Source organism: Crocuta crocuta, unplaced genomic scaffold, assembly GCF_008692635.1.
Source record: "Crocuta crocuta isolate KB4526 unplaced genomic scaffold, BGI_CrCroc_1.0 scaffold322, whole genome shotgun sequence".
NCBI lineage: Eukaryota > Metazoa > Chordata > Mammalia > Carnivora > Hyaenidae > Crocuta > Crocuta crocuta.
Genome location: NW_027532592.1, coordinates 5971843 through 5994280, shown reverse-complemented (window position 1 = coordinate 5994280; position 22438 = coordinate 5971843). Strand labels below are relative to the sequence as shown.

Sequence of the window (22438 nt, the reverse complement as noted above, 5' to 3'; positions counted from 1 at the left end):
ATTTCACAGAATGTTTGTTTGTTTTGAGGATTAGAGAAGCTCATGTGTCTAAAACATTCATCACAGTGAATGGACCTTATTAAAGGCTCAATAAATGGCAGCTTTCTTAGGTGGTTGGCCAAGTCACAAATGTTTATTGTTCTAAATTAATCAAATATTTATTAACACCGACCCCGCCCCAGACACTTTGCATCAGATACTAAGCACAGAGATGATCTTCTTTTTCAATCCTCAAGATGCATGTGTCTATGTATCATGTCTTGTGACCATTTTGTTTTTATCTCCAAGACACCATGAGAGCAGAGATTTTGTATGTTTTCTAGTAGTGTATCCCCATGGTCTAGAAGAATAAATAAACTGAATATTCACTGAAGTTTTATTTCTACAAGGCAGTATTCTACATATTGGCATAAATAAAAATACAAATCAGTCTCAAATCTGTAATTTCCTTGAGGAACTTACATTTTGGCAGAAGGAAGTTACTTAATAATAGTTAATAATAATAAAATAATACATTTGCCATAAACCATTTTTCTAACTTGTGTATAGAAAATTTCCCTGAAGAACAGAGGCAGTTCAGAAATAACTGGGCCCCAGGTAGTGTGATGCCATTTATAAGCCACCACCACAGATACAGTGTTTGCAAGGTCACTGAGCCTCCTTACAACTTCTATGAGAGTGACATGTAAATGTGGGGTCTAAGAGAACATCGGGCTCATTTGGGGAGAAGGGTTTTATACTTCTAGCTTAGGATTCTGGTCTTTAGCCCGTCAAACCACTTTATGGGTCCCTACCCTAGAAGGCAGCACAGGGCCAAGGCTAGGGCCCCGAGGTGTTAAGCGAACTTTCTCTGACCAGTAGGTATGTGCCTGCTGCATTTCTAGATCTGTTCTCCTCAGGGACCGAGTGCCTCCTTCATCAAGGAAGCTGCCAGCATTCACAATTGGAACATATACAGGCCAGCAGGTTCTGATTAATCCAAATTGGAACTATTCAAACAGTCACAAAAAGAGATCTTTTCCCCTGAAGGAATTTACATGTGAGGAGAGACTAAGATGGGAAATAAACATTTCTATAATGATTAAAGTTAATTGGCTTGAAAGGATGCCTCTGAAAGAAATGCTTTCTGGTTTTAGTTCCAATCTATTTCGGGACAAGCCTGTTTTTCATAAGATTGGTAACTGCAAACAGATACTGCCCTTTCATTGGAAACAGATGGTAGAGGACATAATTAAAGAAGTATGCACTGGCATCTCAAATAACTGCTTTCAATTACAGCATTTCAAGAGTATTAAGGGGAAATATTTTAAACAAGACCACTGCAAAAATAGATTTTGTCATTAACTTTGAAATAATATTTGACTTTAGGCTGAAATTTCCATGTGCCAGGTCTGGATCTCACAAGCCGATGCTGATTGGTGCAAGAGAAATTGAATCATTATGGTCCTATCGTTCAGAGGGAAAAATCTTCTCTCTCTTTTTTTAACACAGAGAAAAACTGTATTTTTCCTCTGGTAAGACTTGCATTTTACTTTTCACTTTAATCTCAGTCATATTTCACATCCTGGAGGGGCTTTCATAGTGAAACCGCTTCAAGGTGAAGTCCATGAATGTGTTATGAATGTGACTGTCTCTGTGTGTATGCAGGCAGTGGGGATGGGTCCACCCCCCACCATGAAGCATGTTTATATGTCCTGTAGCCCACATTGTTAAGTATATGCTGTACATGTTCATGCTGCGACATGTACATAAACCCTCTGTTATTAGGTGATGGCCAGAGTCAGCAGGTTGCCTGGGCTGGCACATTTGTAATCTAAAGTTTGCTTATTGTAATTTTTCTCATTAGGTAATTTTAATGGAGACTATAATAATTACAAGATAGTTGCACAACACTGACAAGTTACAAAATGCCTCCCTTGTCCTGTGTAACATGTCGGAATGCTGTTTATTTCTCTGAACAAATACTCATTTATTGAGCGTCTAACACATGGCAGGCCCCGTAACAAGCGATAAACAATGAGGGAAGGCATCTGCTTCCTTGCCCTCCTGGAGCTTACAATCAGACGGTGGGTACAGACAAGTGAAAGATTACAATTCAGGGTGGCAAAAGCTATGGTGAAGGGTAGTCAGGGTGGCTCAGAAACACTGAATAGGGTACTTCATGCAAAAAGTGGCTTCTCCCCTTTTACCTTAAACTTGGTTTTAGAACCAGAAGGTTAAAGCAACTGTGCGATAAAGGTATCCTCTCCCCCTTTGCTAAAGATTGCAGTATGCCACCTTGCTTTGTTAGAAGATCTTACATTTGTACCTGTTTTCATCAACCGAAAGAAATTGGAAGAGGGTGTTTGCTTTCACAGGCACACACAAAACGGGTAAAGTGAACATAGCGCTTCCTGGTTGTTTGCAGAACTGTTACGAAGGCAACGCGCACCCTTAGCTGCTGTGGTGATGCAGCCAAGTTCCTTCCCTGGAAGGACCCTGGGCATCTGGCATCTCAGCATCCGGCTTTGAACTGTGTCTTCTCAGCACGTATGCTTTATCTCGATTTGTTTTGTGCATCCATTAGCAAGATGTGCCCTAAGGTATCAGAAAAGCCTAAAAGAGGTTATTTTTGGGATCTGGGGATGCTCAAAAGCTTTGCCATTTAAATTAATGGTAATTGCTTTTTCATTGTACTCCATTTTGGCTTATAAAAGATTTCAAAGCACTTTCAGATGGGGGGGGTTTCGGAACGTGTATATCATGTTAGCGGCTCAAACATATATATCTTTAAAAATTTTTTTAAACCTTTATTTATTTTTGAGAGACAAGGAGAAACAGGGCATGAGTGGGAGAGGGGCAGAGAGACACACACACACGCACACACACACACACACACACACACACACACACACAGACTCTGAAGCAGGCTCCATGCCCTGAGCTGTCAGCACAGAGCCCAACATGGGGCTTGAACACTAAAACTATGAAATCATGACCTGAGCCGAAGTCAGATGCTCAACCAACTGAGCCACCCAGGTGCCTTCACATGTACTTTATAATGGACTAATAGCTCCTAATGATAATAGCAGCAATTGGGCAGATATAGTTCAATTTACTGATCATTGATGGACATTAATTAATCAATAAACACAGCATGCATTTACTTTTGATTATATGTACATGCTCTTGGGTACAGACGTGGGGGAGGGACAGAAACAGAGAGCACAGGCACTTGCTGTACTACTCCTGACCCATCAAAGATGGGCATTAAGCTCTGTCTACCTGTGGGTATGGGTTAGATCTAAGTTATCCCTGCTATCAGTCACCCACCTTGCACTAATGGTGTGCCATCTTGATACGGCTGAATGAAGGGTTGTGGTGGATAACAAGTAAAAGCAAAATAATAACTAGTCCATGCATCTCCCTTCTCACCATAGAGGTAATAGGTAGAATGTTGTAATTGGATTTTTAGAGTATTTAAAAATTTTTTGGAGTAATTAAGAATTTTGGGAGTCTAGTAATTTCCTTCAAGATTGTACTCAATATTCAACTTCTCCATAGAGACATCAGATTAACCCTACCCAGTAATTAGCTTTTTCTTATTTTAGATACTCTCTATAGTTTGTGTGTGTGTGTGTGTGAGGGGAGAGGGGCAGGAGGAAGAATAAATATCCTTTACTATTTTTTATAGGGAGTGAAAAGCAGTATCATGAACATTAATTCCATTTGTTTAAGAAAACAAGAATTCTGGACTCTGGCTAAGGGAGGATATAAAGGAAATTTAATATCCTACATGATGATAAAAGTGAAGGACAAAAAATCCTTTTATTAAGGAAACTTCAAATTCTTCAGGGGAAAGCACTAAATGACCCCTTTTCTCCACCTTCTCCTACATCCATACCCTTACCGCAATCTCATTGTGGGGGGTGTATTCCATGCTTCTTAGACTTTGGGCTCAGCCATGTAGCTTTCCTTTACAACATAGGTGGGATTGAGAGGGCCAGTTCCATGCTCAGGTTTTAAGAAGGCTCACATGCTTCCTCTCACTCCCTGTTGCCTCTGCTCCTTCTGTGAGAGAAACATGCCTCGGCCAGTTCTCAATCCCAGGACAGTGAGAGATATGTGGAGCTGAGCCACCCCAACCGGCCCAGAGAAACACAGTCACCCAGGGATCTACCCAGCTGAGCCCTGCCTCACCCAGCTCAGCCAACCCACAGACTTTAAAAATAACTGTTTCTTAAATCAGTGAGTTCGGGGGTCATTTCTGATTCAGAAATATTGTGTCAAAGCTAATTCATATATTGTGGAAGAAATGTCAGTGTCTAGAGGGAGGAAGTATGTGGAGCTGGACATGAACTTCCTTCTGGCTCTTTCCCTGGGCCACCATAATCTCTGGAGAGGCAGTGATCTGGGAAAATGGCTGGCCTGCCTGGCGGTCACCTGACTTCCTTGACTCGGTGAAATTCATTTCCTGCCTGCTTGACCAGAAACTCTGCTTTTGAAAATTTAGAACAAGATTACACAGTTTGGGGGATGGGGGGATGTCATTTATGGTTCATAAATCTTCAAAATCCAATAATAACCAAGTTAAATGTAGTCTGTGATCAGTAGATTAATTTAGGATTGTATATGCTTCTTATATTCTAAAATACCATGTAAGTTCCTTGATTGTAAAGGATAATTCCAGTCATTTATTTATTTATATTTTGCCTGGTTCAGTGCTAGGTAAATACAAGAATTCATTCATTTATTCATTCATTCATTTATATATAAACTCTTTTGCTAAGGGCAGTTCTCCAGTGATATGATCCTTACTGTCAGCCAGGCAGAAGGTTATACAATCCAAAATCTCATTTTAGCATGTGCTTTTAAGATAATTTCTGGTAAAGATTGCCTAAGGTAAGTTTCTCAATGAAACAGTCTCTTTGCAACAGAGGTCACTGGCAATTTCAGGAGCAGCTCCAGAGTTAGGATGTCCCTTAAGGATTATTTGCCCCTCTCTTCTCCATCCCACTCCCAATGTCACCTAATAGCTTTCAGATTCTTTCTTGCCCAACTTTCTCCCCCTCAAAACATTGGATTTATATCCTGTGATTTCTGAAGACATAGGCTGAGACTTTGAGTGATTTAATCTTTCTTAACCAGTACCTTATTAGGAAATCTAATCACCTATACTTATACAGACTGAAGGCTAATTGCCTCAACATGCACGCATTGAGAATGTCAATGAGCAATTTAAATCTATCTCCAAGGTCAATGTTATTGGTCCTATCTGTCCTCTCTCCTTGATCTCAGAAAAATCCATCTCCCCTGTACAAGATTATACGCTTGAGATGATGACCAGATGCCTAACCAGAAGCATCCTGTCAGAGCCCTTGGACTTCACTGAAGATATATATCCAGAAAAAATAATCATAATCATTATCATAACAGCTAGGATACTTACCAAATGTAGAATCATCAGGCAGGTTATGCCTTAGTAAACTAAATGCTTTACTTTCATTATTTCATTTAAAGCTCACAACAATCCTATGAAGTAATAACTATGTCAACCCCAGGGACTTTATATCACTTGCAGTTAACAAGTAGTTGGGGTGGGATTTGCACCCTGGTCTATCAAACTTCTCCGTTATTGCTTTTCACTACTTTGCCGAAGCTTTGTTGGCTTTCACGGCTTTGCTGACAGCATGATTTTGCTTATTTTCTCAAAAGACAATGACATTTTTTCCCACTTGTCCTTTCTACAAGTAAAGGGTACTCTTAATCTCAGTTTACACCAACTTTCTCTTGAGAGAACTCCAAGGATACTTAACAGCTTCTGAATGTAGCAGTGACTGACCCTAGCTCTTTTCTCATTGAGACTCTCTTTCAGTTCAATTTAAGGGTTGCCACACTGAAGTTTCAAACAAGATGGGTTTATGGAGGAAATACCGAAAAATCTAATGTGTTGCTGAGAACTTCGCAAGGTGACAGACATAAGAACTATTGTGGCCTTACCTCAATGAAGTCCTTACCCCTGCTGATTTTATCATAAACGTTAATTTAAAAAATAAATCTCACATGTTTAATTTGCTATTTTCTTCTTTCTGAAAGTAATAAAGCATTCCCAAGAGATTACCTGGGGCTAAGGAGAGTAAATCACTGGTTTAGTCATACCAAAGGTTTGAAGCAAGTGTACTTGAAAGATTTCATGTGGCAGGCTGTCTAGGACCTACTCATGGGACAAGTCATGGAGTTAAAAAAAGAAAAGAGAAAGAAACTTTTTCAAGACTGTGAGAAAAGCAGTACTTTATGCTATTTAGAGGAGCTNGCTTTGGTAAATGCCACAAAGGAGGCATTTCTCATGAAAACTTAAGTAAGAGGCTGTAACATGGTGAGAGCTGGCCTCTGGGAATAGTTATGGGAGAGATCATGGAGCCAGGACCAGTAATTATGAGATACCAAGGAAAAAAGCAGAGGTTGCACAGAAGTAAAATATTCCAAGAGGAAGAAATGCTTCAAATAAAAGTAGTTCTTACTGTGCAAAACCCAACAGCATTCACATCTGGTGTAGCAGGAATTGTATGAGACTTGGACATATACTGGAAAGTATATTGAAAACTTGGATATATATTTCAAGTTATGCTGGATTGTCGAGAGAAAGGGAATTAGAATCTTGGACCTACACTTAACAACGTGAGTGACCTTGAGCAATCAACGAAAGCTCCAAATTCATTATTTGCAAAAATGGAAGTCATGAAACAACATATGTGGAAGGACCTAGCATACCTAGTAGGTGTTCGAAATGTATGTGTTGAATCTAAATCATATAGCCAGTTCTACACTAGGCCTATTGTGGTCAACGGAACTGGAAACAGACCTCAGATTTCTCAAAATCAATCACTTGGTAACCATCAAAATAAGATGATACAGTTTTCTACAGAGCTGAAAATGAACGAAGTGGAGTCACTGAGTGCATAAGCAAACAGCACTTTTCCAAGCTACAGTGCCTATATCCATAAAATGGGAACAAAAATACTGCACTGTCATGTAAATATTATAGATGAATATTAAAAAAATGCAGTTAGTAGTCATTTGATGCATGGCGGTTACTGTTACTTAAAAGGCCATAGCTCCTTCTGAGCAGAATCTGGACCTCATGAATCTTTGTATTCTCATTGTGTTTAGCACAATGCCTGTCATATGTTAAGTATAATAAATCTTCATTAAATGGATAAATAAATTAAAAAAAAAACTTGGTCAATGCTCTTGCACTAATTGCCATCAGATGAAGCTTTTGTCTCACTTGAGAGTTTTTTACCTGAAAAGACGAACTGAGCACCACCTTTGACTTCAGAGCATATTGTCAGGACAGAAGAACTACAATAGACATAAATTGGCTGTCTGGGGGTGCTTGCCTATTAAAGGCACATTCAGGTCCCACCTAAACACTGGTCATACCTTTGGTTTTGGACTCACTCCTATATGCATTTCCCAGCGCCATCATGTCTGACAAGTCACTTTGGGAAAGTTAGTTACCTCTTTGAACTTCATTTCCTCATTCATAAATAATGACTTTAATGGTTGATGTGAAGATTGAAGGAGACAGCATATATATATATAGTGCCAGACATATAATAGGCAGGGAAAGATTTGAAACTTGGTTTACGACACCACAGTTCAAGCTCTTTATATTATATTTGATTTCCAAAGGATTTTAAGCTCCTTGAAGAAAGAAGCCATATCTTATTCAGAAGCACTTTGCATACACCTCAGTGCCTAGCATAATGCAGGGCAAAGAGTAGACATGTAATCAATACTTGTGGAGCTGAATTGCTTCCAACTGTTATCCACTCTCTAAGTGAATCAAGAACATTTCTCCTGGAAAATATGTCTTTGAGCACAAGGAACCATAATTGATTCACAAAAACAAGAATAACAAAGAAACTTTCTTTCCCTTCTTAATATTATTAGACTGGTTGGGGGGGAACATAGACATTACATCGTTTTGTTTTAATAAAGCTTTAGTCAAGTTAAACACTTAAGATGCTTGTATAAGTGAGTAACAGAAAACCCAGAGGAAACTAGCTTCAAGAGGAACTATGTTTATTGGCTTACATGCTTGAAAGTGTGTCAGGACTGGTTGATCCAGTTCAGTGATGTGATCAAGGATCCAAGTTCTCTTTGTCTCTTTTCTGATAACAGTGTTGGCTTCATCATGGATGTAAGTTGCTCTGTAGTACAAAATAGGCTACCTGTTACCTCATTCATTTCTGGAAAGAAAAAATGAGAGAAAGTATGCCACTCCCAAGCCCAGAACAAAATTTTCCCTTCATAATGTTCCTGCTCCTTAAACAGTAATTGTCATTGGGGCACCTGGGTGGTTCAGAGAGTTGAGTGGCCAACTTTTGATTTCAGCTTAGGTCATGATCCCAGGATTGTAGGATCGAGTCACACATGGGGCTCCATGCTAAGCATGGGTGGAGTCTGCTGGGATTCTCTCTCTCTCTCTCTCTCTCTCTCTCTCTGTCTCTCTTCCCCGCTCACACACTCTCTTTCTTTAAAAACTAAATTAAAAAAAATAATGTCATCAATGGAATGCTATGCACTGATAGGCTTAGATAAGAGATCCTGGCAAGGGATGTGATATGATGGCTGGAGTTGGGGTTAATTCCTCAAATGCCATTGTTTCTACATAGGGTGGGAGAGGAATGGGGAAAAGAATGAAGGGGATGCAGTCACTGTGTCCCAGAAAAGATTATTATAATCACAGAAAAGATGTGGTAGTTTTGTCTAGATAATATAATTGGGCTAATCTGTAGCTGATTAGATAGTTCTATGACTAACAAGCGAGAGAGAGAAGTGACATATCACATACATCGGGAGGCTTCCATTCCTTTACACTGCCAGCCCATGTTGGGTTCAATCCTCCTCCACCTTGTTTTTAAACAAAACTAAGAATGATTTCACACAAATACAGCCTGTTTATTATATACTTATATAATTAACTTCTAACCCAACCACAAGGTTGTTGAAAGCAGATGTGCCTTTACCATCTTATTAGCCTCACCACATCACACAGAATCTGACGTATAAAGAGGTCAATTTTCTAATAGTATTTAATAGGCAAACAATGGGTAGAAGTTTCAGGAAGGGAGATTTCAAATCCTCATATGGGTGAGAAGAAAACTTCCCAACAATAAATGTAAACTACTAATGTAAAAATAAATTACTAAGAGTCATCAATAACTTCACTATAAAGAAGATGGATGTTGGATTAGGATACCTTTAAGGTTTCTTTTGATCTTGGAATTCAGTGATGTTCCAAGTTTACTGAGGGTGATCATGATGTATACCCCATGATGGTGGCCCAGATGGTTCCCATATAGAAGTCAGGACATTCTGGGTGGCAGGAAGGTACTATAATCAATTGTTTGGCTCATGAAAATTTGAACCTTCTCTACAGGGGCCATGATCTCTAGAAAGGGAACACATTCCATTTTCCATGTCAGCTATGATGACCAGTCCATGCTGATTACGATCTAGTGTGCACTTAGCATTCTCTGTTTATAGGCCAGATTCCAAGACAACAAGAAACATAACTGAAGAAGCTCATGAGCCAATATAGTACCAGAGATGGAGAAGGAATTTCTTAACAGCTCGAGCCATCTTTAGCTCAAACAGTCTTTAGGGAAGAGTGTAAACAAACGCAGAAGTCAGCATGGCAGACTTTCAGTGTTTACCTAGTGCTGGGTACTGTGCAAGCCCTCTGTTTAGAGCAATAATGAATCCATGAAGACAAGGTTCTGGCCTACAATGAAGTTGGATATTTGCAATATGCACACATGTGCGCACACACACACACTCACAGTGACACACACACACACACGCACACACACAACTTCCGAAATGTACAAAACAACATCCAGGGCAGCAAAGGGGTGAATAGACAATATAACACCCAGTAGAAGACTACACACAGAAGTCTTCTACTCACCCTCCTATCCTGTGCTAACCATTCGATGTGCTTCTAACACAGACACTGTATCTTATTAGAACTACTTTTAAAAAATGTTTATTTATTTTGAAAGAGAGAGAGGGAGCATGAGCACAAGCAGGGGAGCAGCAGAGAGAAGGAGAGGGAGAGAGAATCACAAGCAGGCTTCTCGCTGTCAGAATAGAGCCCAATGTGGGGCTTGATCTCACGAAGTGTGAGATCATGATCTGAGCCAAAATCAAGTCAGATGCTTAACTGACTAAGCCACCCAGGGACCTCTAGAACTGGCTTTCTTAAACTGTATGAGTTCACTAAATATTTCATGCAACTTTAGCTTGCTCTCTGTTGAAGTCATATTTTTAGCACATTTTTATTAGTATAAATGTTACACATCACTCTTCAACCACTCAGAACCACTGTTAGAACAGTAGTGTATGTTCTCTCATTGTATGTGTGTATTCTTTCACAAATGTATGAAGTTTTCACATGCTATTCCTAGAACACTACATATATATGTATGTATATACATAAAGTATATATGTATATATATGAATATATATATAAAACACTACATACACATATATATATGGATATGTGCAAAATTGTTAACTGTGGTTTTCTCTGGGGGAAGGAGAGTGTTGGGACTTTTATTCTATGCCTTTTGATGTTGTTCTTTAAGCAACAAAGAAGTATTTAGATAAATTACTTAAATTTCTAAGGGAGAAAATACAATCTCTAGGCCTTGTCCAGTTGCCAATGAAAAGTACCTGTTCTCTTAATCTGACTCATAACAGTGGTCCTCATCCTTGGGGGCAGGGCAAGAAATGAAAAAAAGTAGCTTTTTTCCCCCTAGGGGGGAATAAAGACAGAAAAATGAGAAAGAAAAGTCTTGAGTTTTTTTAAACTAGAGTTCCAGAGTACTTGATTAAAAGAACGAGTGTCGGGGTGCCTGGGTGGCTCAGTCGGTTAAGGGTCTAACTTCGGCTCAGGTCATGATCTCATAGTTCGTGAGTTCGAACCCTGCATCTGGCTCTGTACTGACAGCTCAGAGCGTGGAGTCTGCTTCGGATTCTGTCTCTTTCTCTGACCCTCCTCAGCTTGCATGCTCTCTCTCTGTCTCTCTTAAAATAAATAAACATTAATAAAAAGCTTTTTAAAAATTAGCCTTATGTAAAAACTCTCAAAATCTGCCCTTGTTTGTCTCTTTGCATCAAGGCAAGTGCAAACTTTGTCACGGACTGCATTTGGGTACCACAGCTGTAAGCCCTGTGAATTTCTTCCTGGGGCTATTATGTTGGCGGGCTCTGACACTGAGCTTGACCCCAGACAGCGCACTGAATGGCAAACTCAGGGCCTGAAAAGGTGAAGTAAAAGCCACACTGTAGAGCACAGAAGTTGAGCACTGAGAAAATAATCATTATTGAATCACGGCTACACGCCAAGTACTCACATGGATGACAGAATTCCACAGAGAACAAAATAAACACAGGAGCTGCCTTCATGGAACTTATTTGTTCCATTAAGGGAACCAGATTACTAACAAAGACACAGGAAATATAGAGTATATCAGGGGGTCTTGGATATCACAGAGAGAAAATAAAGCCTAGTAATTTTGATAGGTAGTCATTCAACTGTGAAAAGTAATCAGGAATGGTCCCCCTGAGCAGAATCTAGAAGGAAAAGAGGGAGTGAGGTCTATAGATATCTAAGGGAGAGCACTTTGACACAAGGACTAGTAACTACAGATGCCCTTAGGTAGGAAGTGTGCTTGATATAGTCCAGGAACAGCTAGGCTCGGAGGTAAGGACAGGGAGGAAGTAGAAGTCAGAGGTAGTAAACACACAGGACCTTAGGAGCTCTGGGAAGAACTGGCTTTTCTGAATGCACAGTGAGCTAGTGGAGAGGGTCGCACAGAGGAGTGACACAGTTTGATTTATGTTTTAATAAAATTGCTCTGCTACTGTATAAACCCTGGGTGCACAGAAGTAGAAGCAGGGAATCCGACTGCTGTTGTAATTTCCAGCCTAGGGAATGAAAAAAAATATAACTGAGGAAGGAGCTCCCTGAAATATACACCTGTGCTGTTTTTGCTGCAGCTTTTAGGGTTGGGGAAATAGGGAAACAATGTGTTACTCAGTGGGAAGAAGGCCAAGATTTAGAAATACACCTATATGTACCTATCTATGTATATATGTATATCTCTCTCTATACGTTTACTATATATCTTTAGATATTTGCTTACATTGTATACTACACATGAAACATTTCTTTATAGATAAATTCTTTCCCTCTAGTTCCATGCTAATTTTATTTTCCTTAGGATTTCTCCTTCTTACTTTTACTTTTATCAGTTAATTATTTTACATATTCCATGGAAACCCCGTGTATTAGTCAAGATGGACCAGGTTATATGGCTGTAACAAACAGACCTCAAAATCTTGATGATTTCACAACACAAAAGTATAGATCTAATATAAATCACCAGGTGGACACTGATAGTATTGGTTACTAAGAGACCAGATTTGGAGAAGCTTCACTTCAACATTTGGATCCACAATTGTTGAGGCAGGAAAAAGGATAAATGGAAAATTCTGTACTGTACTTTTAATAGAGCCCAGGAATAACATACACTGTTTTCCTTCACATCTCACTGGAGTAAGTCATACAGCCTTACCTATTCTTCCACGTACCTGGAAGAATAAATGGAAAAACACTGAACAGTCCTAAGGATCCCCCTAGTCTGGCTTTTTTTTTTTTTTTTATTGGATCCCAGATTTTCTTTGCTTTTACCCTTACAATTTGAGCTTCCTTGTGTAAATCTTCCCTGTTTATCTTAATTGACATTTTTATGACCTATAAATTCCCTAATCACTCACACTCCTATTCAGATAACATTGTGTGTTACCTTACATTGTACTAATTTTTGTACTGACACACAAGTGGCATTGGCTGTTCTTAGGTGCACTCCTATCTTTTCCTTTACGTGGCTAGGTTGGTCTTTGCAGCCAGAAAATCAATCCAAAGATGTCCTATGGGGAAAATATCTTGCCCAAAGATAAAACAAACAAACAAACAAACGGAGATGCCTCTTTCCTTTAGACCCCTTCTGTTCTTTGATAATACAACCTTCCCTTCCCTTCTCACATGCCCTCTTGGGTTTTCAATACATGTGGCAACGGGAGCAAGCAGTTCCAGATTTTCTCTGTTGCCTGAAGTTCAGCTAAAGTTAATTTCATTAAGCACTCGCTAGCAAGGGAAAAGCAATGGCATCAAGTGGTTCCATTGTTAGCCTGATGCACTGGTGAGTGGCATCTTGAATAGGAGTGTTAGGCTCCCAACTCTGAAGACACTCTAAAACTGTCCCAAACAAAGACATTGTTGTGATTTTCCAGGTTGTGGACTGAGATCCGCATGTCATCTCACTATCAGAGTATCACATTCTGATTTTTCTTGCTCGACATTCCAGAGGTGTCTGACTGTGTAGCAGTAACAGGGGGAAGAAAGTGCAATGCTGTGGTAGCCTCGCAGGTGGAACTATCTTTTCTGACTTATTAAACAATTGTCTGAAGTATTAGAAGTAAAGTTGCCTCTTAGTTAACACGTGTTAAAGACTTTGTCAGTAGTCCTTTGAATAAAGGAGAGAGAACACGCTGGGTAAGAAGAAGCAGTAGAAGAATGCCAAGATAGACAAAAATCCTTGGGAGGATTTGGGTGGTGCTGGGGAGTATGTCATGTTTTAAAACAGACTCCTACGTTTTGCCATGAGTAGAAACGATCTGTCATTTGTTTGACTGAATAGGATGGCTCTTGCAAGCGAGGACTGTTTTTCATTTTTTCGTCCCTTGTATGCTACAGCCCAACATTCCGCATCGCCTAGAGGAGACATAAATAAACACTCGTCCAGTGAACAGAAATGGTATCAAGCATGCTTTTTCTATCCAACAGGTGGCATTGTTGTTTTATAATTGGCTTCAGAACCAGCCCTGCAGCTAAGCAACCACCATCTGTTTCTGTTGTTGCTGTTTGTTTGTTTGTTTGTTTAAAGAATTCCACCTATTGTTCATGGAATAGAGCAGAAATGAGGAGCACACACATGCTTTTCAGAGCACTTTATCTTTGAGAAGACAAATATGGCTGATAAGTCATTTCCATTACAGAACATTAGTAAGTGATAAGAAATACTTAGCTTCCCCCCTTTTGATTCCTCTGAATGGACGGAAAAGGAATTCTGTGTTTTCTTTTCATTTCTGTCAGTGACCAATTTAACCGTAACTCACACCACTTGAATTTGCACATTAATTCCCTAAATCACTTACGCATTGAAACAGTGGCATTTACAGACTGTGGGTTTCATGCTTATTATTCAAAGCTGAAAAAGGAGGCAGCTGCAAAAGAAAGACAAGACCCCATCTCTATCGTCCAAAATGTGTTGCAATCTATGTAGTGAGATACGATATATAGAAATCATATTAGTAATAATCTAGGCAAGATGCCTTTATCCTAGTTACTAAGTTAAAAGTAAAAACTAACATTTGGTGACAATTTACTGTGTGCTAGATACTGTCTAAACATTTATTTGATCTTCATAGCTATCCTATGGAGTAGATACTATTGTTACCCTCATTTGGTCAATAAGGAAACAGATGGGGGTGGGAAGGATTTTACTGGTCAGGTCAAAGGAGGCAGACAGACCACTTATGAGAATACCTGAGTTTTTGCCAAATGCCAAGTAAGCATTTTTCCCTTTGCATGAATGATGTTAATTTTCACGCTAAAAATTTGAACTAAGTACTAAATGTTATCTTTAAGTGACTTTTATTTCCGATAGGAGTTTGATTAGTGCACTTCTCTCTCAACTCCTTGAAAATAAGCATAAAGATTTATGCAAACATGAATGTATTAATTTAGCTTCAAACATGACTGAACTTCAGAGTGCCAGCCATTTACTAAATATGAGAATGTACTTCTTTTCCCAAAGGTACATCAGTTGCATTTTATCCATCCTCTGAGTAGAAGTTAAAAGTATATATTTAGAACTTTTCATTGCTTCCTTGTCAGAAAAAAAAAAATGTTTTCAGCTGTGAGAAGAGTGGCCAAATGATTAATTAGGATTACTAAAATTTCATCCATTTTGATTCACTAATATAAAGCCTTTAAAATAGAGAAAGTATAGGGGCACCTGGGTGGCTCAGTTAGTTAAGCATCGGACTTCAGCTCAAGTCATGATCTCACAGCTTGTGGGTTTGAGCCCCGTGTCAGGATCTGTGCTGACAGCTCAGAGCCTGGAGCCTGCTTAGGATTCTGTGTCTCCCTCTCTGTGCCCTCCCCCTGCTGGTGCTCTCTCTCTCCCTCTCTCTCTCTCTCTCTCTCTCAAGAATAAATAAACATTAAAAAAATTTAAATAGGGAGAGTATATACATATACACACATAATTTGATATATGTATCAAAAAATAGTTCATCTTTTTTATCCTTCAGGAAACAAACAAAAAAACCCCACATAATCTCCAAAAATCTATAACCTTTCTTTCAGTCCAAAAATAAAATATTTCCAGGGAATGAGGAGTGAGGGTTTTCGGGAAACAGCAAAAAATAAGGGTGATCCATTTAGGCATGGTTTGATATCTAATCACGGTACAGGTTAGCAAGAACATGTAAATATAATAATCTTATTTAGAAGTTTACCAAACCACACTGACAGCTCATTTTATGAGCTTGCAAGTATTTTTTTTCATTGTTGAGGAATGGGATATTTTGGTTAATCTAATAATCTGGTTTATACTTGCCACGGATACTTATTAACTCAATACAGCTGACTTTCAGGATTCCTCATTAGGCATCTGGCCACTTTCCATGCAGGCTGAAAAGATTTTATTTTGAAAGGGAAGTGACTAAGTGTTATAAATATACATTTTAAATTTCTACTAAAAGATTGATAGGAGTATTACTGGTATTCCTCAATGCAAATTAGAATTGTAATACATTACTAGAATTCTGAAGTTTATTTGTCTGAAATTGTATTACTACTTAAGTATTTGCTTAATCACAGTTCAAAAGAATGAAATGTTTTCTTGTAATTCCCATGCTTATTTTCAAGGGTTGAGAGATGATGCATTTATATTTATACTTTTTTTAAAAAAAAGTAAAGAAGAAAAAACTTGGACATAATTTTTGACTCCAGGGGAGAATCATGGCTCCCCACATTGCTTAATATCTATTTTTGCATATTTGTTAAGACACTTTATAGCTTTAGCTACTATATTTTCCCATCACAGGGAACTAGTTATCAGGGTATCAAACATACAAAATGTTGCCTTGATGGTTTTCAACTTCCTCTGTTTTCTGGAAAAACCCTAAAGTCAGGTCAAGTTTTATTTCCTACTACTAGGAATAGCCTCTAGAAGTTTCTATATACTTCCTAAGTGTTCATGAGGCAATGTGTAATGAGAAAGGGGAAGTGATGAGTGTGCACCTGGAGAGAGGCTTTCTGAAAAATTAGAGAGAAGGCTGATACTCCAACGTGGCAAGGTGGGGGAATGCAGGTGTTCTTGACTGCTGGTTGGGAAGGGATGTTGTTTACAAACCTGGAATTCACTTGAGTAATTTGTGTTAAAATAACCTTTAACAAAGTGCAAACTCTTTGCCTTTGCAATTCTTAAGGAAACAAATGGACTTTTGAACAAGGACCTATATACAAAGATACTCAACACAGTGTTGTTGTTTTATTTTACATCAACTAAAAATTCAGACTAACCCCGTGTCCATTGATAAGGGATTGGTTAAATAAGGTATACCAGTTTATATAACAGAATACTGTAGAATGATTCAAGAGCAATATATTTATTAACATGGAAATGTTCGTGGCATATTGTTGAATGACAAAAAGGAGATTACAGGTGTTGATGCCTTTGTAGAAAGAAATATGAATGTATGTATGTACGTATGTATGAATAGAAATAATCAGGAAATCTACCTACTAAAGTCCTAACCATGGTTTTGTTTAGGTAGGATTATGGATTATTTTATTTTCTTCTTATTCACTGTGCTTTCTGCGTATATATATGTATATATATATATTTATGTATACACACATATATGTACATAAATACACCTGGGAAAATTTTAAAAAACCTATTTTTATTACACAGACAGACAGACAGACAGATGCATACACACACATACACAGAACAATGAAATGAGCTCCTGAAGGTAATGCACATGCCCTAGTTATCTTACTTTCCAACTAATAACTTTAACTTCCAAATTAATAAATATTTTGAACAACTCAGTGAGCAAGTCTCTGTACTCCTGATCCTTTGTCTCCTCACCATTAGGCCTCCCTTCTGCTCCCTTTTCCTCCCCCCTCCCCCTCCTCCTGCGTTCTTAGATCTCTCTCTTCCTTTTCTTCATTCTTAGCCTCTCATCTCTTCCCCTTGGCTTGTTTCACACCCCCTGCCCCTAGCTCTCTTCAGAAAAACACCCGTCACCAGCCACCACCCTCTGAGAGATCAGTCTTCACTCACACTTCCCATTCCCTCCAATGCTCCCTTTCAGTTTCATTTGCTCCCCAACTTTCTTCACCCTTACCTCTCAAAGAAAATTTATCTGGCAAAACCATTGAATAAACTCCCAATTCTAGTTGTACCTAATGAACTGAAAATTCCAGTAGTCTCATATAAGGGCTTATTTCTGTATTTTCTTCTGGTCTTTCCCCATGTGTGTGTACATGATTTCACAGAGCTATAACTATAGCATAGAAACAATTTTTATATTTTCTTTCCTTTTAAACATAATACTGCCACTTTCTATAACTTCACACCATATACATCATAATCACCCTCAACATCTGCACGGTAGTGGATGATTTTACTTATGGCTAAGAACCTAGACTTTGGAGTTCTCCTTCTTGTTTTCAAGTCTTATCTTCACCACCTACTGACTACATGACAGAAGTTAGTTAGGAATGCGTCCTTTACTCTTCTCAAAAGTGAGATGGAGATAATACAGCACCTACGTCATAGAGCAATTACGAAGGTAAAAATGAGATGATGTGTACTAAGCCCTAGAAGAGTGGCAAATACATACTGAATATTCAGCAGCAGATATTTTTATTATAGTTTATTGAAATGCACCTTACTTAACGTATACACTCACTTTTCTAGACTTTTAAGTTATTACATGTATGTTATCATAAAGAAAGTTGCAGTGGGCATTTGGTGAAAATAAATCTTTTTCTGTCTTTTAAATTTGTTTTGATTTTAGAATATAATTCCATAAAAAATGTCCCAGAATTGGAAAATAAGAGGGTTCAAGAGGCCTAGACATCTCATCTCTCTGGAACACTTTTCTTCAATGGCAATTTTTATCTCAGTTGTCTTCTGCAGCTGGTGCTTATGCAAGTTCTCCCAAATACAACAGACACTGGATAGTGTCATCTCTTTCAATGACTGATAAGTTCATAGATGTAAAATTGCACTCCACTGTCATGTCAATAAGAATCTCTTTGACTTTCTATTGTGACTGGCCTTTAAATGGTTACCCACGTATTAAATTTTGTCTTGCATAAATCAGCTTCTCCTTAAAGTTCAAAACTATTGATTCTCCCCACAAAACTGCTCTTCCCCCTGTCATCTCCATCTGCCCTTTATAGAAGGGCACCTCTATGCACGCAATTTCTCAGGACAAAAGCTTGGACACTGCACACCCAGTCCATCAGTAAGTCTGTCTCTTTTTCTTCAATAGAATCTGGAAACACAATTCAACCAAAGACAATTCATGCTACATAAGTGTTCGAGTGATGTTTTGGGGTTGATGTAACTGTTCCAGATCTTGCTTACGGTGTGATCACTTGACTGTGCGTACTTGCCAAAGCTTATTGAAATGTACACTTACAACGAATGAATTCTCTACCTGTAACTTACACCCCCTACAAAATGGATTTAAAATTTTTCTCTGGAAAGACAATTTTGCATTCATTTTACAGTGCTTTACCCTTGTGCTTTACGAGAAATGCAGTTTTCCAACACATTTTAGTCTTTGTCCTTGATTTCCCATTGGGATCCAGACTGTCTTTCCCCAAAACTGCAGATTCATAAAGACCTCTCCCTACTTGGTCGTGTCTAAAGAATATGCTTTTCCAAGATGACTCGGGCCACATATCCATTTATCTTGAAGCTATTCCACCTGATGAGATTGCCCAGTGGGAGAGTTATCATCTGTCCTTGAAGCACCCAGTGCCTTCTTGAGCAACTGTGCATAATGTCTCCTCAAGCCCAGTACCTCCAGAGGCTCTGTGGAGCTGGCTGTAGACAGTGCTTGAAATTACTGCCCTCATTGATTTTATTTTGAGGCTGAGCATAGGCTTGGGAATGCCATAGAGGAACGACACTGGGAGTAATTATTCAGATGTTGACAGTTCACATCCCAAGGGAATGAGATTCAAGTTAGGGGAAAAAAATAAATCCAGAAAAAGAATAGCTTTCAAGAAGGCCTGGCATAAAGAATTCTGAGGCAAACATTGAGAACCCAGAAAAAGGGGGTGGAGATTAATGAGAAGCCAGATCCTCCGGAAGCAAATACAGGAGGTCCTGTTTTATAACTGTACCTGGCTTCTTGCTTGGGTTGGAGCTCTACAGATACTTGGAGCTTCTAGAAATAGAGCTATGTTCCTAGTGCTCCTTGGACATTGAAATGTAGGCCACTCCTTCAGGAACTCACTCTAAAAAAACTCATCCTTTCTTTTTTTTAAAGTTTTTTAAAATTTATTTATTTTGAGAAAGACAGTGAGAGAGATAGAGATAGAGAGAGAGAGAGTCCCAGTGGGGGAGGGAGAGGGAGACAGAGGGAGAGAGAATTCCAAGCAGGCTCCATTTGGTCAGTGCAGAGCCATATTCAGGGCTCGATCTCAAGAACTATGAGAGCATGACCTGAGCCAAAATCAAGAATCAAATCCTTTCATAAGACTATGTTCCTTGATTCCAGAGCACTTACCACTTTGTAACAGTGGATTAATTCATACATTTTTTCATTACTGACCCTTCCTGTCTAAATTGAAAGCTCCATGAAAACAGTACCTCACCTTATTTTGATCATGATTCTCTCCCTAGTACCTGTCATATAATATTTATTTAATAAGTATATCTTAAGTTAATAGTCCTAAGGTGTAAGTACTGTTAGGACCCCTATTTTCCACAATGCAACTGAAGACAGGTAACATTAATTTTTAAATGTTTTTATTTATTTTGAGAGTGAGAGAGAGAAGGAGAGACAGAGGGAGGGAGACAGAAAGAGAGAATCTAAGCAAGCTCTACACTATCAGTGCAGAGCTTGACACAGGGTTCTATTCCATGAAATGTAAGATCATGACCTGAGCCAAAATCAGGGATCAGATGCTTCACCGAATGAGCCACTCAGGTGCCCCTAAACTGCAGATTTTAATCGGTTATGGAATATGCTATTTGGATGGGTGATATGAGTTCACTTTATCTGGTTCCCTCATTGTCACACAGCAGCGAGATAGACTTCAGAGAAAGGAAATTTGGAGGTAAGGTTTGATGAAGTGCCATGAGGTAAGAAAAGTTCAAGCACACTTTCTGCTAGAGTCCATGGGAAATAAAATACACTGAAGACAAATGTCTCTCCTGCACAGCTGATGTCATGGAAAGTATGTCTTCAGGCTCAGAAAGGCCTGGGGTTGCATCCCAGTATTTACCTCATAGAAGGTGAGTGATTTTGAGAAAGTAACTAACTCTTCTGAGATTCCTCATTGTGAATAGAAACAATTGATCCTTCATGAGCTTCCTGCAAAAGCTAACTTATATGGTAGCATGAACCCAGCAATGGCATTCTAAGGCATTTGCATAAAAGAAATGAAAATGTATGTCATTTTCAATGACATATGTATGTCAATGTATATAAACCCTATACAAAAGTTTATAGCAGCTTTATGAAAAATAGCAGGCTGGGAACAGCCTGTTTGTCTATGAATACAAAATTGAAAAAGCACACTGCAGTATATTCACCCAATGGACTACTCTTTTCAACAGTAGAAGGGAACAATGTACACAATGTGGATAATTTCATCAACATATTGTGAGCTGGAAAAGCCCCCCCCACACACACCCCAAATGCTGTATGAGTCCATTTATATGAAGTACTATATTATGCAAAACTATTTTGGGGAAGTAAAATTCAGTATACAAATGATTGATAATATAATAATTAGATAAGTGGTTGCTTTTGTAGAAGAAGGGGAGCAAAGACTGACTGGGAAGGGAGATGATGGAATTTTGTAGGATAATAATGGTATTTTATTTCTTGAAAGAGATTTAGGTTTACATGTATTATACATATATATGTTTCTCAAAACTCAGTTGGTTGAGTGTCCAACTTTGTCTCAGGTCATTGTCTCACAGCTCGTGAGTTTGAGGCCCACGTCCTGCACTATGCTGATGTCTCAGAGCCTGGAGCTTGCTTCTGATTCTGTGACTCCCTCTCTCTCTCTGCCACACCCCTGCTCACACTCTATCACTCTCTCTCTCAAAAAATAAATAAACGTTAAAAAAAAAAAGACTTATGTATTTCATTGTGTGTGAATTCTACCACAGAAGAAAACTAAACTGTAAACAATATTGAACTAATGACGTGCATGCTGGTATATTCAGGGCTAGTGTAATCATGGCTACAGGATAACTAAACTAGAAACAGTAACTGTAGAACCACCTAGAACTAGGCCCAGTTTACCCATCTTGATTGCATTCTTTAAAAAGGTGGATTGCGGGGCGCCTGGGTGGCTTAGTTGGTTAAGCGTCGGACTTTCGCTTAGGGCATGATCTCGCGGTTCGTGGGTTGGAGCCCCGTGTCGGGCTCTGTGTTGACTGCCAGCTCAGAGCCTGGAGCCTGTTTCAGTCTGTGACTCCCTCTCTCTCTGACCCTCCCCTGCTCACACTGTCTCTCTCTCTGTCTCCTAGAAATAAATAAAACATTTAAAAAAAATAAATAAAAAGGTGGATTGCTGGAGAGATGAACTGATAAATAGAGACTTAACAAAATAAGTCTGGTGAAGTGCGAACGGTAGAATTTCAGTGGTGGGTAGGTGGGGGCTCAAGGTAAAATACTTTGAACTTCTGACAAACCCCCCAAACCTGGGATCACCACCTCAGCTGAAATCAAGAGTCGGATGCTCAACCAACTGAGCCTCCCAGGCTCAGGAATCTCTGGACACACAAAGTGCTTCATCTCATGTTCTCTTAGCAAATTGGGCCTTTTTAATTAGCTGTGTGTTAACCCATGGTCCCTAATCAGTTGCTGGTTCTTTGAGAAGAGTGTATCTGATCCATCTGTCCCCCTCACCGTTCTCAAAAGACAGCCTTGCATATGATGGAAAGATCAGCTGTTTACCTAACTGGTGAAAACTCTATTGGAGAGAAAGTAAATTAGATAGAAATATGGATCCTTGGAAACAGGTCCTTCTTTGGCATTT

The 22438-nt window shown here is 39.0% G+C and overlaps 1 long non-coding RNA gene across 1 annotated transcript in view; it reads right to left on the bottom strand.

Annotated features, from left to right (window-relative positions):
• Nucleotides 1-22438, bottom strand: part of LOC144244578 (uncharacterized) — a 97272-nt gene that overhangs the window by 21110 nt on the left and 53724 nt on the right. The window contains exon 2 of the long non-coding RNA XR_013338983.1: nt 8080-8234. This is a non-coding gene — a long non-coding RNA (uncharacterized LOC144244578). The remainder of the gene's footprint in view (nt 1-8079; nt 8235-22438) is intronic.